Genomic DNA, 16,997 nt, shown 5'->3' with positions numbered 1-16,997 from the left:
CTTTCCCTTTAGTCGACGATTCTCCTCTCTTTCTGTATATATAGGTAACGTTCTTCTCTGTCCACCCTTCTTCGCAGAAACAGGCGGCCCTTTCAGGGGTGGCTCGAGACTGTCACTTGGTGATGGATGATTGTACCCCAAACGCGATCAATTCGCCTACTCGCGTGCGCACGTGGTAAACTCGCACCCTCAAAATACGTATACGCGTTCAAATTCTCTCTGTCTCTGTCTGTGTGTGTGCGTATACTGGGTGCTTCCAAAATTCACATTAATCCAACTATTAATATTGATCTTTCCCTATTCTCTCTTACTATTCTAATTTACTGATAATGATTTTTTTCTCATTAATTTAAGTTAATTAAAAAATTTTCCCTGATTCTCTTGTTTATATTGGTACTCTCTAAATTCGAATTAAAAGGAATTGGTTCACTCATTGAATCGGTTGATGCAGAAACAGCATAAATTTCTTTTTATTTCGAAATTCAATTTGTTTTTGAAAATTTTTTCCCACAATTTGATAAAATATTATTGAGCTTACATATTCAAAAGCATATGCTTTAAGATTTGTAAAATATTTTATAGATTCTATAGCATATGCTTTTGAATCAATAATTTTTATATCTTTGGCAGAAATGCTATTGATTCAATAGCATATTTTTCTCAGTACACGGAAAGAAATTTAGTAGCAATATTTGATAAATCTGATAGGAAATTTTAGTATTCTCTTTTTCAAACGCGGAACATTTGGGTTTGATAACGAAAATCGGTATATTTTTACCAATAGTCTTTTTAGTAAATATATTCCAGAAATTGAAATTATTATTTCGTAAATTGATAAATTTATACGAAAAACCAGAAGTAAGTTAAATCGATGCGCACTTCGTTATTTACTAAATTTATATGAAAATTTGGAAAGATTATTTCGAAATTTGTTAAAACTATACTAAAAATTCGAAGTGGTTCAGTCGTGACAGATGACGACAGAAACACCAACAGATTCTACGCCAAAGTTTTATCTCTTTCTCATCTCGAGGATAGACGAGGATATGAACTTTTAAATGCACACACACACATACACCGCATTGTTTTACATCGATTGGCTTATTTTTATTCCTAACCTATACTAACGATAATACGTATAACATTCGCAGAATAACGCTTCATATACAAATTTACGCTCATGTGAAAAACTGATGTGACCATTCTTATATACTAACCAGACATATTTTTCACCGCTTATGAGAAAGGTGAAATTATATTAAACAGGGACTGTCTCGGACACGAAATGTTGTTGAATTTTAAGAAAGTGTCCGTGTAGTGTCGCGACTCGACACGTTTGAAAACAATTAAAAGTATCGTGGCGAGACCCGACACTTTTAAAACTTTTCAAACGTATCGTGGCACGACCCGACACAGTTAAGAAATTCATAATTGTATCGTGGCGAAGCACGATACGTTTAGAAATTTGTAATCGTATCGTGGCAGGACTGGACACGTTCACGAATTTCCAAAAGTATCGTGGCGCGACTAGACACATTAACAATGTGAGAATCGTATCGTATCATGACTTGCCACGACACGATAATTCTGCATAAATATGTCGTGTCGCATGAAAAAAAATTGTTCAATTAATTTAAACTTATCTATTATGTATTATCTATTATAATATAGTATCTATGGAATAATAATAATACTAATAATAATATGCATACAAAATAATATACAATAATATATAATTTTTATATTATATTATATTATATTATATTATATTATATTATATTATATTATATTATATTATATTATATTATATTATATTATATTATATTATATTATATTATATTATATTATATTATATTATATTATATTATATTATATTATATTATATTATATTATATTATATTATATTATATTATATTATATTATATTATATTATATTATATTATATTATATTATATTATATTATATTATATTATATTATATTATATTATATTATATTATATTATATATTATATATTATATATTATATATATTATTTCCACGAATTTCTGTTTTCATCCTATACTGTTTATTTTCATGTATTTCTTTTTGTATTATCAACAACTTATTGTCTAGTATGTAAACAAACCACACTTAAAATTAAAAATAATTTTGTTCAATAAAATTAATAGATTAATTTAATTTATTAACATTTTAATATTATTATGATTTAAAGAATTGAAAAAAATGTAAGACTTGATTACGAATTCAATATCAGTTTTTTAAAATTCGAAATGGCGGATCCAATATACCGAATCAAAATAACTAAAAATGGGCAAATTCGTCTAAACCATGTTACCCAGGGGTTTTCGGGGTCGCTGATTACGAATCTGACATCAGTTTTTCAAAGTTCAAAATGGCGGATCCAATATGGCGGAAGACAAAATAAAAAATTAATCAGATTGTATTAAAAACCTATTACTCGGGGGTTTTCAGGGTCATTGATTACGAATTGTGACAAAAGTTTTTCAAAATTTAAAATGGCGGATCCAATATGGCGGAAGACAAAATAAAAAATTAATCGGATTGTATTAAAAACCTATTACTCGGGGGTTTTCAGGGTCATTGATTACGAATTGTGACAAAAGTTTTTCAAAATTCAAAATGTCCCAAAAAACGCTCGAGTAACAAGTTTCAAAAGATCCGATCCTTTTTAAAAAATTGTTCAGCATATTAGATCCGCCATTTTGAATATTAAAAATAGGAAAAGAACTAGGCGCAATTGCGCCTACATCTAGGGTTTCGTGGCGCTTTAAATTTTAATGTCAACTACTGGGACATGTCAACTATAGGGACATGTCAACTATAGGGACATGTCAACTATATGGACATGTCAACTATATGGACATGTCAACTATTGGGACATGTCAACTATTGGGACATGTCAATTACTGAGACAGGTCAACTACTGGAACATGTCAATTATAGGGGCATGTTAACTAATAGGACATGTAATGTCCATTCATGTAATGTCCATTCGGGAAAATGTCCATTCAGTAAATGGAGATTTGGGATCTGTGGGCCCCAACATTTGAATTCGGGAGCTATGGTGCCCCAAAATTTGAATTTGGGATCTGTGGTGCCCCAAAATTCGAATTTGGAAGCTATGTTTGCCCAAAATTTGAATTTGGGATCTGTGGTGCCCCAAAAGTTTAATTTGGGATCTGTGGTGCCCCAAAATTTGAATTTGGGATCTGTGGTGCCCCAAAAGTTTAATTTGGGATCTGTGGGGCCCCAAAATTTTAATTTGGGATCTGTGGTGCCCCAAAATTTTAATTTGGGATCTGTGCCCTAAAATTTGATTTTGGGAGCTGTGGTGCCCCAAAATATACTACGGACAGACGGACGCCAATGTGAAACTATAAGGCTTTCGGCCATGGGCCACGAAACCCTAAAAAACTGATGTTACATTTGTAATCAGCGACCCTGAAAACCCCTCAGTAACCGGTTTCAATCCAATCCGATTAATTTTTTATTTTGTCGTCCGCCATATTGGATCCGCCATTTTAAATTTTGAAAAACTTTTGTCACAATTCGTAATCAATGACCCTGAAAACCCCCGAGTAATAGGTTTTTAATACAATCTGATTAATTTTTTATTTTGTCTTCCGCCATATTGGATCCGCCATTTTGAACTTTGAAAAACTGATGTCAGATTCGTAATCAGCGACCCCGAAAACCCCTGGGTAACATGGTTTAGACGAATTTGCCCATTTTTAGTTATTTTGATTCGGTATATTGGATCCGCCATTTTGAATTTTAAAAAACTGATATTGAATTCGTAATCAAGTCTTACATTTTTTTCAATTCTTTAAATCATAATAATATTAAAATGTTAATAAATTAAATTAATCTATTAATTTTATTGAACAAAATTATTTTTAATTTTAAGTGTGGTTTGTTTACATACTAGACAATAAGTTGTTGATAATACAAAAAGAAATACATGAAAATAAACAGTATAGGATGAAAACAGAAATTCGTGGAAATAATATATAATATATAATATAATATAATATAATATAATATAATATAATATAATATAATATAATATAATATAATATAATATAATATAATATAATATAATATAATATAATATAATATAATATAATATAATATAATATAATATAATATAATATAATATAATATAATATAATATAATATAATATAATATAAATTTAATAATTTACATTTGATATATATTTAATCTATATCTATTTTATTTTAATTTTATTTCTTGAAATGTTATTGAAGGATTAATAAACTGTCAAGATGTTGATCAACAAGTTTCATTGTATGCGACACGAAATTCATAATTATTTTTGTATTGTGTCGTGTAGTTCAGCCCCACGATACGATTCTCAAATTTTTATTGTGTCTAGTCGCGCCACGATACTTTTGGAAATTTTTTAAACGTGTCCAGTCCTGCCACGATACGATTACAAATTTCTAAACGTATCGTGCTTCGCCACGATACAATTATGAATTTCTTAACTGTGTCGGGTCGTGCCACGATACGTTTGAAAATTTTTAAAAGTGTCGGGTCTCGCCACGATACTTTTAATTGTTTTCAAACGTGTCGAGTCGCGACACTACACGGACACGACACAAATATTTCGAGACAGTCCCTGATATTAAAACATGTTTAAAAATATAAATAAAAATCATTATTTATTGGGAAATAATTAAATATTTTATTATTTTTTCAAGAACAATTTTTTTTACTGATTTATTGTAAAATCTTCGAAATTAATATAAAAAGAAATTCAGGTCTGTATCAAGATAATGGTAAAAAGGGGCTTGTCTAAAGAGCTTCGTCAGTCTTTGTTACCACTCGGTGAGGATCGGGCAATTCCGAACGTTCAACTTCGGCAAATTTCGTCGAATCTCGTTAACTTTGATATTTCTTTTTCAATTTTCATATCAAATATATCAAAATCTGAAATAGTTATATCATTTTATACAATTCTAATTACGAAATTTGAAATATTTGGTTAGAAAAATTGATAAAGAGCTTATTAAAATTTGACATTTTTGTGTTTCAATAAAAAGATTTCAGATTTCGTAAATATTATATCAAATTTTCATTCCAACTATATTAAATATTCTTATTTTAATCTCAATCATTCTTAAAAATAGTATCGAAAATCGTTATCATGCCAAAATGTTCCGCAATTGTAACCAAATATACTAAAAAGTAACACCATAATATCAAATATTGCTACAAACTTTCTTTCCGTGTATATATATTCAAGTATACAACAGAAATGTGTTTGAGAGCTATGGTCAAATTCATATCGTCATTATGAAATATGAATCATAAAAGTAAAACGAAATAATATCTGTAAAAGCAACAAAAAGTTCTATATAGATAATAAGATAATATTACTAAAATAACTAAATAAGTCTAGACTTCGGTACGATACGTATACGATGATTAGGACTCAATATTTTATTGCTCGGACCCAACCTTGAGTCTTGTCAAATTAACAAATGTAATTAAAGCAAAAATTGTCAGATAAGTTTTTCATTGTAATTTTAGCCTTTCCAAAATTTTTCCAATGTTGACAAATTTTTATATTTTTATCGACATATTGCAATATTTTGTAAGACTTTGTTTTTAACAGAAAAACTTGTACGCATAGAATCAAACTAGCGCTCGTAACAATTAGACATAAAACTAGAATTAAACTTGTACTCCTTCTGAATTTAGACAACTTTAAATAAAGACATCTCTTATAAATTGTTATCCTTATACTTGATATTAATAGGGTTTTATTTCAACGCACCTAATTATCATCCTAATCAAAATTAACCTTTGTTTTTAAAGACATTTACGTTGATTTAAAAATTTTTTTAAAATAACATTTTAAGTGTTGGTTTTTTATAACAAACACGGTTTAAGACTTTGTTTTAAGTAGTTAAAATTTTTTTAAATTCAAGAGTGTAATTCAAATTTAAAGTGTAAGTCTCAATATAATTGAGATGAATAATATAAATGAAGCCGCGCAACAAAAGAGATTTTTCAACAAAATATTTGTTCGTTCAATATATTGACAAATATGAAGCTGTTTATCTTTATATCCTCTCTTGTATAAAAAATGGCACTTGCTTCAGTTTTGATGTGTCGAGGCAATTTCCAGGAATCAAGAGCACGTAAAAAATGAACTGAACCTTTCTTTTTTTTTGAGGAAAAATTGAAGTAAAGTGGCACTATGAGAGAGAGAGAGAGAATGAGAGTGAGAGCTATACACATGATGCACGATCCAAGAACATTTATCATTTCCTGTCCTTTTTGTCATTGAGTCTTGAAAATCGGGGGTTGCAAACGAGAGAGATAGAGAGAGAGGGGGGAGGGGGTATAAGCGATGGTATTTATGAGGCTGGATGAAAGCGATCGTACACCAGTATAGTTTGCGTCTTCCCTTGGAGGCATCATTCAAGCGTATTTCGCTCCTCTCTCAGCGTGCGCTTAACCTATTCGCTTTCTCTCGTTCTCTTTCTTGCTCTCATCCTCGTCTTCTCTAAAGCGTCTAATTTGCATAGCAAATTTTAATCAACATAACCTCAAATTGCAATATATACTCAAAGTATACATATATATATATATATTTGAGTACATTGTACATACATGCATTACATGTATGCATTACGTATTTAGTAGTATGAAGGAGGAGAGGCCAGAAGCAAGAAACTCGACAACGCTCATGCGTTCACCACCCCGTAATTACTTTCTCTCTCATGGTGGTACGTTAATTCAAATTGCTTTCGAATTACCTAACGTGCGAGGCCTCCTCCTTTTTGAGGCACACATACACTTTATATATGTATACACATACTCAAACGGTGAATTTTAGCTTTGCCATCGTCACAAAAGGCGTTACTAGCGTCACATGGTACCGGAAGTATATATATACAAGAAGCAGAGGTGAAAAAGCCATCACTCGATTTGGCATATTTCCCAACCACCGTTTTCACTTTTTCGATTTTTTTTTTTTACTAGATTTTTTATTTCAATTATCGAGATTTGAAAATCTTTATGTTTTTTTTTATCTGCTTTTGATGCAAATATTCAATTTCCCATTCTTCTCTATATCGTGACATTAATTTTCAATCTGTATATATCGTATATGTGTATAGTTGCATTGATTTTCAATTAACTATTCGCTGCCGTTGTAACCAGCAGAGCTTCACTTTCATCATTCTATTATCATATAAGCGGTTATTGAAATTTCAGTAAAATTTAGTCGTTAATTTATTAATAATGATTTTTTTCATGAAACATTTTATTATAAGTGTATCATCAACAAATATTACGCATAAATTGATAAATTACAAAATAATTAATTAATAAATGATTAATTAACACTTCCCACTTTGTTTGGGAAAAATCGTTTTTAGAGTCAAAACGGTTCAAAAAATATGTATAGTTTCATCGTATTAAAGAATTTTGATGTCACTAAATCCGAATTTGATGTCAGAATTAAAAAATTCCAAATGGCTGATCCAATATGTCAACAAAATATGGCGGTAAATTTTAAAATTGATTCGATTCGATCAGAATTTGTTACTCTTCTTTTAGGGTTTAAAATAGAGTCGAAAATATTATAAAATTAACCAAAATTGTTTCAAAATCGGTCATCTTCCGGAGTTTTGGATTAAGGGGCACTTAGAAAAAAATTCGTTTGAAGCAACCAAATTTTGGTTAAATCAACAAAATAAATGCATTGATATACAGTTAACCAAACATTTGGTTGCATAAACCAAACGTTTATTTAGTTCAATCAAATTTTTTCTTTGTTCAAAAAATTTATTAAAATAAACCAAACAGTTATTTAGATCAAATAAATATTTATTAGAATTAAACAAATTTTGTTTGAACTAACCAAAAAATTGGGTAAATATTAAAAAAATGGTACATTTGGTTCAAACATATCTTTTCTCTGAGTGGATTGATAATAATTATATAATTCACACACAAAAAAATGTGTGTTCAATATTGTTTGCGTGTAGTTTATAGATGCTGCGTTGTTTTAACACACAAAAAACAAATACTCAAACCGTTAACATCTTAAAATCAAAATGCCTGGAAACTAGCGTAATTTTTATCTTAAAACTAGATGAAGTCAATTTTAGGACTTAAAATCATACACTCAAGGCTGAAATTCAGTAAAAATAATTCTAATGTTAACGGTTTTAGTCAAAAGTGAACTGAAAGTAAGTATTTTTTTTTAGTGTTAACACCAAAGATGGTGTTTTTTTTAAATATTATATAGTGAATATTTACACCGTTTGGTGTTAAAATAATATTGGATGGGTGTTAATTTAATACTTGATTAAATTAACATTAATATATCACAAAGATTTTTGAAAATCGAGCGATATGAATTCGGGCAAGTTTCAACAATTTTCACGGCTCGAATGCATATCACTTCACAGTTAACTTAAAAGTATCAAATTTATACCAAAATGCGTATCAAATTGTTGAGATGCACCGTTTGATACACTTTATGGGATAAATTTAATACTTTCAAGTTAACAGTGTTTTCAAAAATTTCCTCTGTTAATAATTGAGGATCCAGATTAAAGAACCGGTTATAACTTTTTAATACTCGTAAACGTTGACCTCTGAATCAAAAAAAAAAAAAAAAGTTTTCAATTTTAGTTTTCTGTAAGTATTTATTCTTATATTGTGAAATAATATGTGAAAATACCTGTCAAAAAAAATGAGTTTCAAAAATTTATAATTTTTAATTTATGGACAAGTGCTTTTTAGATTCAAAAAGTCGTAATCGAATCTTTGATCTGAACCTTTAATCGTGACAAGTAATGTAGCGCCATCTACTTATGAAATAGCTGTACAATATCTTTCATCGGTCGGTAATTCAGAAATCTAAATAAAAATTTTATTGTTAAATTCAGAAGAAAATGAATATGGCATCGAGATTAGAGTCTTAATTAAGCGAATGCCAAAAATCTTTACAATATACGAATTATAATTTTCAAAAAAAAATCAGTAACAGAAGTAGGCGCAAACTGCCTTCATGTAGGATTTCGTATCTTTTGAAATACAGGTCTTTTTTTTCTTTTGTTTTAAAGTTCAGATCTAAAATTAGTTTGTCTTCCTATATTATAAAAAGATATCGCCGCCGCCGCTGTTTCAAGAATTCTTGACCTAGGAGGGTGGAGTCCCCCCTCCTAAATTTTGAGGTTATGTTCGTTTCAAGGCTCTGAATTTAGCCGCAAGTCCCCCTCCCTCCTCTCATTTCCCCTCCTCCGTCGAAAATGACCTAAATTTTGAGGTTATGTTCGTTTCAAGACTCTGAATATAGCCGCAAGTCCCCTCCCCTCCCCCGCCAGAAATGATCTAAATTTTGAGGTTATGTTCGTTTCAAGGCTCTGAATATAGCCGCAAGTCCCTAAATTTTGAGGTTATGTTTGTTTTAAGACCCTAATAAAGCAGTAAGTCCTTCCCCCTTCCCTCATCTCTCTCTGTATTTCCCGTAGTAGCGGTTGCCATAGTAACGGTTGCCGTAGTAACGGTTGTCATGAAATCGGTTGCTATGGACCTATGGAAACGAATACCATGGTAACGGTTGTTATGGAAACAGTTGCTATGAAAACAACTAGTATAGAAACGGTTGTTATGGAATCGGTTGCTATGTTATGGGTTGCTATGGTAACTGTTGTTATGGTAATGGTTGTCGTGGAAACGGTTGCTATGATAGTAGTTGTCATGGTAACGGTTGCCCATCTGTAAGCTAATTTCTCGAACATCATTATTATGATACAAAATTTAAAATGTAAAATGCAATTTAAAAACCTTTAAATTACTGTATTTTCTACACTTTTGTAACAATTAACAGCCAATTAAAAAATTTATCTCGATTTAAAAATATATGTGTATATTTTCAATTTATTACGAATCAAAGCATCTATTTTACTATACATCAGTTTTATTCCTAGCAACAAGGCAAACGGTTCTTTCGTTGATGAGAAGAAAATTCACTCGGTAATGAACGCTCTCTCATAGTAATTTCTAAAGGTTTTTTTCATCACTAAATAAATTCTTTTTTTTTTTTTTTTTTTTTTTTTTTAATTTTGTGTTAGCTTTTTCTTCATACTGCATTTCTTGGGGTACATTTAAGAAGCATATTATACAGAACAAGTACTTTTATATACTCGTTTAAAGAATTTTCTATAAAGAATCTCGCTCTTATATTTCTTTTTTTGAGAATATAAAATTTTTGAAAAGTTGTTTTTCAACTATTGAATATACAAAAAATTAATATTCTTAACCACTGCGCTTTAAATATATAATATTTTTAAAATGAATTTTCATTTATAGGTATCACTTATCGTAATTTGTTTGAATGTATATATATATATATATATATAAAACAAGGATCCATTGTTTGTTAAAATTATACACATATTTCAAGAGTGTCAATTATTATTATCCTATTTGAGAGAGACAGAGATAAAAAAAAAGACTTGAAATTCCAATTAACTTTAGATTTCAAAACAAGAATCACTATATATCGATGGAAAAAAGTTTTTCGTCAATATTTACACTCACACATGATTAAACTTGAGGTGAATAAGGCGTCGTATATGCAAAGCATGAATTGAATAGCAGTAGAGTTTTAGCGAAGTGCAAATTTGCACGAGCAATCGCGCGAAAGCCAATAGCGTTAATTGGTTTCAGGTATACATATATATATATATATATAAATTGGCATCGTCTCGTATTACATCCTCCGACAACCCCCTAACTCATCTCCATAGACTCTTCAACTTTGCAAAATTATCAACTTTTCATCAATATCTATATAGATATAAACCAATATTCCTTCACAAAACTTTTTCCTTTCAAGCGCCCAAGAAATACATAAATTTTCAAATAAAAATAAAAGTTCAACGACCTTGATGAGATTATTTTTACTTTCTTTAATGCTGGCGGAAAAAAAAAAATAATTTCAATTGAAAAATTCAATTCTCTTGAACAATATTCTTTATCTGAAAAGTGAAAATAATTTTTGGAAAAAAAAAACTTACCTTGAAGCAAGTTGTAAACTAATTCAGATAAGATGGGGCAAAAAAAAACTGAGTTTAGAGATGAAAGCTCTAGACAGATGGTATAGACAGGCACACTGATCACTATTTAACACAAAATCCAAGGATCTAATATCACTAAAAATTGTGAGGTTCGCTATTGACGTGACAATTAAAATTCGGTCACTATAAACACCGGAAACCGGCAGAAGCACGCCGGAAATGTGGGTTAACCTTGAAAGGACCGGTTCCGACGGTACGCGAAAGTGTTTTGGGTGGCGAGTATCAACACGACGCTGGCGACGCCGTTTGTCAGCCGGGAGAATTTCCGGAAATCGATAGGACAACGTCGCACATGCGTAAATCAGGCGCGACGATATATACACATCAGCTAAAGGGGTTTTCTAGACTTCGTTCTCTCTCTCTCTCTCGCTCTCTTTTTCTGTCTTCCAAAGTAATGTGAATTTCTTTTTCCATTTGACTTCTCTCTTTCACTTTCTATAGCATTTTTCTTCGCTCACTCTGCTTACTCTTACTCTTCAGTAGACCGCCGTTTTTCTTTTCGTTTATATATATATATACCTACATGTCGTTGGCATACCGCTTCTTGCAAATTTTCTCGTCGTATATATATATATATATATATATATATATATATATATATATATACACATAAACGGAGAACACAAATTCCTTCGTAAGACTCACGCATATATCAATCGAATTTTCCTTTGCGAAAGGGGTGATTTTTTTAATGCTTCACAAAACACTTTCTTAAGGTTTCTTTTCTAACCAATTTTATGAGGGTGTTTAATTATGCAAAGATAATCCTTCTACTACTCATATTTCTTATTGAATAATGCAATATATATTGTTGGATTAATATTTCCTGGAATAATATGCATCATTTCGATATTGATGTTGGCGATATTACACTCAGAGAGAACATTTATTTAACTTAATTAAACAGTTTATTTAACCTAATTTGTTTGAATCAATAAAAAAGTTTTGTTAATTCAAATAAATATTTGGTTGATTGTAATAAATACTTGGATCCCGCGTGGAAAAGGAACCATGACTGAAAGCCAAAGAAGCTTCACAGAAAAAACTTGGACTCATTTTTGTTGCAACTCATTTTCTTTTGGGTATCGAAATGAGTATGGGACAAACTTCATGTTATTCAAAATGATATTGGCTGGAATTTCAGATTTCTAAGTTGGCATCATAAGCAGAGTAATTTTGTATTTCAATTATTGTTTCTAATATTTCAACAACACCAGAAAGATTATTTTGACCAGTACGAATATTTAGAAGTTTTTAAATAAAAATTATTTATTATTATTTACGTAGATAATAATTAATTTCATAAGTTTTTAAATTTACCGCTATTATTTAAGTTGGCAGTACCGTTCCTGTTGTCAAAACACATGTTTTCATTTTTCTAACCTAAAAACATATTTCCTTTATTATTTTATTACGCGATTACAAGCAATTTTTAATCAAATATATTAAGTCTAGCGTGTTATTTACTTCTTTGTAATTATTATATTTCATGTTTTTGTGCAAAATTATTCGTTATTTCACAATATTTTTCCATTTTTCTTTTTCTCAAAATGAAACTTGCCTGTTTCATTTTGATACTTTTACCTTAGAACTCGAAATGAGACAACCAGTTTCATTTTTGTTGCGAATCAAATTGAGTATAGAATCTATACTCAATTTGAATTCAGGTTTTTTCTGTGTTGGTTGAAGATCGACTGGAGTCAGATGAACCATGGCTGAAGTATATTACCAAAAGTGTAGAGCAATAGTTCTGTCATAGTTCTGAAAACTGGCGAACCATTGCTTATGTATCGTCGATTAGAAAATTATAAGAATTATGTCTGGATAAAAAATTTTAATAGAAGTGAACTTGACAAATTTTATAGATTTTTTTAATTACATTTTTTTTATTTAAGACTTTTTTATTTTTTTTTTAAATTTTTTTTTAAGACTTCTTAAGACTTGAAGAATTTTTATTTAAAGGTGAAACATAATTATGTTTCACCCACTTAATTAAAATATGTATTATTCATAAAAGATGAAATTGCGTTGTCACTAAAAATTCGTCGTCAAAACAAACTTTCAATTGTTCTTAAAAATAGAAAACATTTACAATTCACACGACAAAAATCATTGAAACATTTTTGCGGTATAATGCACTACCAAATGTTTTTTGTATTATTTTTAACTGTCAAAATGAAACGTCATGCAAATTTCCATCACTTTTCCGCTAGACATCGAAGAATAATAGCAACATTTCTAAGAGAATACAATTGAAGTGAATCAGATGATTCAGAAATATCTGTAAGTTTAGGACATATAAATATTTTAAGAAAAGTATTTTTAATGAAGTATATTGCTTATGTACTTGACAATTCCTTTGATTCATCGTTTTATGATTCTTTTTCCGACTCTTCATCAAATGTCTAACACCGATGCCATGGTTTAACCATGGATACGGACATAAGCAATGGTTCTGTGTATTGCTCTACACTTTTGGTAATACTTCAGCCATTGTTCATCTGATTCCAGTCGATCTTCAACCAAGGTTAGCTGGCTTTCGGCCATGGTTCCTTTTCCACGCGGGATTTCATTTGATTATCACAAACAAAATTTTTATTTAAAGTTGTTTGTTTCATTTAACCAAATTATTTTTTTGAATTAAGAATTCTGTTTGGTAAAAAATCATTTGGTCCACACAACAGAAAAATTTATTTCATTTGACAAAATGATTTAATTAAATTTAAAGGCTTCCAAGTTTAAAGAAACTTATTTGGTTAAAACAAATAAATACGTGTATCAAGCGCATGGCCAGCTTGACGCCGTGCATGCGCACTCACTTCAATTTCTCATGGAACACGTTTCGTTGAACACGCGACTCGAAACGCGTCTTAAATGTGCGGATCTTTTCTTATAAATTAATAGTTGGTTGAAGTGTTTTTTTTTCAAAAGTCAGAAGTAGTGTCAGTGTCATCTCAGTGTCATTTCATGCAATCACAGTGGAAAGTTTATTCAATAAATTTTCAACTTCTGTTCATAATTCAGCAAACGGAAAATTTTTTGTAATTTATAATGACAGTTAAAGTTAAAAATCGTGTTTATGGCGTTTAAGTGTCTTTTAAAGACTAATATTTTGTTCATTATAATTTAATTAATCTATTTAATAAGTCAAAAAAAATTCTCAGTTTGTATTTTCTAAATAATTTATAATAAATAAATTAAAAATGGAAAATACCTTCTTGTTTTTATTTATATATTTATAGTTCTTAATGTAATATTTTACATTCACTTTATTTACTAATTTATAATTTATTATAAATTAATAAATAAAGTGCGTTTAAAATATTATATATTAAGAAAATTTAATATTATAGATCACATTGAATAGAAATTAATGCAACCAAAATATTTATTCAAACCAAACAAATAAGTTTAACAAAACAATTTTTTTGAATCAAACAAATTGTTTTTCACAGAATCAAAAATATTAAATCATTTTTTAAAAAGATTTTGGGTCCACATAATGCCTTGAGAAGTATCTTTAAGCTATTATATTTGTATTGAAAAACTTAAAAGAAAAATAATTTGACATTTTTGATCCTGTGAAAAACAATTTTTGACGCTGAGCATTAAAGCTAACTTCAGGAAGGTCAAAAATCAACAATTTTATTATGAATATAAATATTATATATTTTTAAAATTTAAATAAAATAAATAATATAGAAACTCAAAATATTTTAAATATTGACTAATATTAATGCAATGTAACTCAATCATTCATTCATTTTGATTGTCTTGGCCAAATTTAAAAATAGCGAAAATATTTCAATTATTTATCATGTTAGTAGACATAATTTAAATAAAAAAAAAACCTTTTTGATATTGATGACTATTCACGAATGAAATATTCAACTGCTATCTTTAATAGAGATCACTGCTGTTCAGCAAGAATAAAAAATAAATATTGGTGGCTAGACGAAACTGCAAAAGGTATACATGTGTTAAAGACAAGGATAGAGAGAAACTTTCGATGTAGGCGTCGAATTAACAGATAATATCTTGTTTTCAAATACTACCGACATAACACAGTTAAATCGTTAAGCGCATCATATAATTTCAAATTATTTATAAGTAATACGTATGTAAATTATTATTATTATTTTACAAAGTGAACAATATTGAGCAAGTTTGTTTTAAGCTTAAAAATGATAGTCAATGATGTCAATTAAATTATCCACTTGGAAAGATTCCCCGAAAAGTGCCCTCTGGAGGTTCTATCAGAATTTCGCCGGAACTTCCAACGTAATTCCGTCGGAATTCCAAAGAATTTCCGATGGGATTCCGACGGAATTCCGATTAATTTTTTCAAAAATTTTATAGTCCTAATTCCGTCGGAACTCCATCGGAATCCCGTCGGAAATTCTTTGGAACTCCGATGGAATTCCGACGGAATTACGTTGGAAGTTCCGGCGGAATTCTGATAGAACCTCCAGGGGGCACTTTCCGGGGAATCTTTCCAAGTGGGCACCATGTATAATAAAATATTTCAGTTTATCAAAATTAAAAATGGCTCATTCAATATTTGGGGACAAATTTTTAAAAATTCATCCGATTCGCTTAAAACTTGTTAACCAAAGGTTTTCGGCGTCACTAATTACAAAAATATCAAATTCGTAATCAGCGACCCCAAAAACATCCAAGTAACAAGTTTCAAGCAAATCCGATTAATTTTTCTCCAGAATATTGGATCCATCGTTTTGAATTTTGAAAATTTGACTTCAAATTAGTAATCATCTTCTTCAAAAACCCTCGAGTAACGTGTCTCAAGTAAATACTATGAATTTTTAATTTTATTGTCCACCATATTGGATCTGCCATTTTGAATTTTCAAAAGTTGACATCGAATTCGTATTTCGTATAATCAGTATAACCCCAAAAACCTCCGAGTAATAATAGTTTTAAGCAATGTGAAAGAATATTTTCTATTTTAAATTGTAAATAGGAATTAAGAAACAATTGCAATTAAACCGTTTTGAATTTATATTCAATTATATTATGGATTTAGTTGAAAATGTTGAATTTTCGATATTAATTTTAGACGGAAATTTATATAACGAAAAAAGGAAACATTACTGCTAAATGTACTGGATACAAGAAAATTATTAACACCACTCTGTATGTCACAATTAATTTTAAAAATCTCCTAAAGATAAGAGAAAAATAAAGGTTTATTTATGCACTCTGGAATTGTTCCTCGTACCAAAGACAATATGTATGTACGGTGATCAGTATACTATTTGTTTGACGAATTGGTATTGACAACATCCAGGGAGTGGATTTGAAACTTCAAACACTAGTGTGTATAAACGCAGTACACATATAAACAGTTTACAGTTAGCTAGACTCAAGTACTTGCAAAATGATGACATAAGCTTCGCCTAAATTGTTATCAAGTACTTAAATACCATTTTCTTTAAAATTTAATTCAAACCCTTCATCATTTACTCCTGTGGAAAGATTGTTGTAAATTGCAATTGAAATTTTTCTTGCAACTCATTTTAAGTTCGGTATCGAATTGAGTAAAGTAACATTAACGTTTACTCAAAATAATCTTGGCCGGAATTTCAAATTTATAGTTTAGCATTATTTGCAAAGTGATTTTGAATTACAATTTTTTTTTCTAATATTCCAACAATAACAGAAAGATTTAGTATACAAAAACCATTTTTCATTTAATTTTTAATATAGTATTTCTTAAATTACTAAAGTGCTGGTATAAAATTTTATTGTGTTTTTATTAGCTTGTTAATTTATTTTCCTTATAATATAATTTATCAAAGAAATTTTTCCACCGCAAGAAATTA

The 16,997-nt window shown here is 29.4% G+C and overlaps 1 protein-coding gene across 1 annotated transcript in view; it reads right to left on the bottom strand.

Moving 5' to 3' along the window:
• The window catches only part of LOC127280781 (frizzled-2-like), a 216,087-nt gene extending 204,713 nt beyond the window's left edge, over window positions 1–11,374 (bottom strand). The window contains exon 1 of the mRNA XM_051304043.1: window positions 11,095–11,374. The gene's annotated coding sequence lies outside the window, so the exon portion shown is untranslated. The remainder of the gene's footprint in view (window positions 1–11,094) is intronic.
• Between the last annotated feature and the right edge of the window lie 5,623 nt (window positions 11,375–16,997).

The sequence above is a fragment of the Leptopilina boulardi genome, unplaced genomic scaffold (assembly GCF_019393585.1).
Source record: "Leptopilina boulardi isolate dan_hultmark-lab unplaced genomic scaffold, ZJU_Lbou_2.1 LbouV2_25, whole genome shotgun sequence".
NCBI lineage: Eukaryota > Metazoa > Arthropoda > Insecta > Hymenoptera > Figitidae > Leptopilina > Leptopilina boulardi.
The sequence above is the reverse complement of the archived record's forward strand: the minus strand, read 5'-3'. Positions and strand labels throughout refer to the sequence as shown.